This window comes from Etheostoma cragini, chromosome 5 (assembly GCF_013103735.1).
Source record: "Etheostoma cragini isolate CJK2018 chromosome 5, CSU_Ecrag_1.0, whole genome shotgun sequence".
NCBI lineage: Eukaryota > Metazoa > Chordata > Actinopteri > Perciformes > Percidae > Etheostoma > Etheostoma cragini.
In genome coordinates this window covers 13,344,200-13,345,761 of record NC_048411.1, presented here as the reverse complement: position 1 = coordinate 13,345,761, position 1,562 = coordinate 13,344,200, and positions in this window count along the sequence as shown.

Here is a 1,562-nt window from a genome sequence, read left to right as displayed (position 1 = left end):
GACAATGCAGAGAGGAGCGATGTTATGAAAAAGAGATTACATCCGTTTTGAGGGATCTCGGGCTCTGCAGCTGGCGGCGACCGGGAGGCAGCGGAGCGGACAAGCCGCGGTGTGCGCGCAGGGAGACGGACAGCGGAGCGAGAAACAACCCGATGATATTTCGGAGCTTCACCGGGAACATTGTGGACTTTTGAGAACCGACAACTCAGACATTTGGACAGTTGATTTTTTTAAATAATCTGTTGGAAATCCAAGCAAGAAAAAAGAAAAAAAAAGAAAACAGGAGCAGGCTGCAGAGCGCGCAGGAGCAAGATGAGCGTGTCTTGTGCAGGGAGAGCAGAGTAGTGCATTTGAGGTAAAGGCCCTCGGGAAGAGACCATCCGAAACTAAACACACATCTAAACACCCACACACCGTTCGGACACAGACGGTGGTTAGCTTATTTTATGTCAGTGATTTGCGCTTTAAGAGCTGCTTCCATTTTAAAACAGCACGGCTGTAGTTTGGCATCATTCGGTTCTTCACACACTGTGGAACTTCAAGCTCCAATTATTGTCATGCGTTAAAGTTGACATACAAAATATTAACATTAATGCAAGTTATATTACCACTGTAGTTATAATAGCCTGCACTCTGACATCTGGATTGGTAATACCAAATAAATATGCATGAACAATGTCACCATTTAAAACAAAAAAACAATGTTCATGTGCATTTAATCTTATTTTAAGTTGACATCTGTGATTAGGTTAAAGTGTAAGTCAACATGCTGTTTTGCAAAGAGAGGACCAGACGTTGTTTGTGGGTTTTCACCACAACAACAAAGTGCTTATAGGACGCCTTTCCATGGGCAGCCCCCCCACTCTGACATCTCTCCATTGGTGCATGCGTAGCTACTGAGCATGTGTGTGTAATTCAGGCCTGTGTGTAATGTGTGTAAAAACAACAGAGTGTAAATTGTAATTTACCCTTGTGGGATTAATAAAGTATACATTATTATTATTAGAGGCCAATGTTATCCGCCTGTAGGCGCCAAATTCTGTATACTGCTTATGGTCTCATTTTTTTTTATTATTATTATAATTATATTATGCACTTATGTTTTAGGTGGTGGGCGTGTTCATTTGAGCGGAAGTGATCACATGATTGTTTGCTTCACCTGTTCGCCTGGGTTTTTTTGGGGCTTAGACAGAGAGGGGGTGAGGCTGGGAGTGAACAATTTCTAATGCACAAATCGACACAAAGTAATTATCGGTATACATTTGGTAACTACACTACTAGTGTTACTAGTGTGTTTTACGTGTGGAGGAATAAATCATGGCAATACAATCTTGAGCGTGTGTTTATGTATCTCTGTGTTTAGTCCCTCGCGGCAGCCCTCAGTTGGACTGTGTATCTTTAAACAAAATCAGTTCCTCATTAATAGGCTTTAATAGAGCTAAATATGCTGATTTTTGTAATCAGATCTGAATTAAGTTGAGACTGACCTCAATTTGCCTTAAATGTTATTAAATTACCCGTTTGTATGTGTGTGTGTGTGTGTGTGTGTGTGTGTGTGTGTG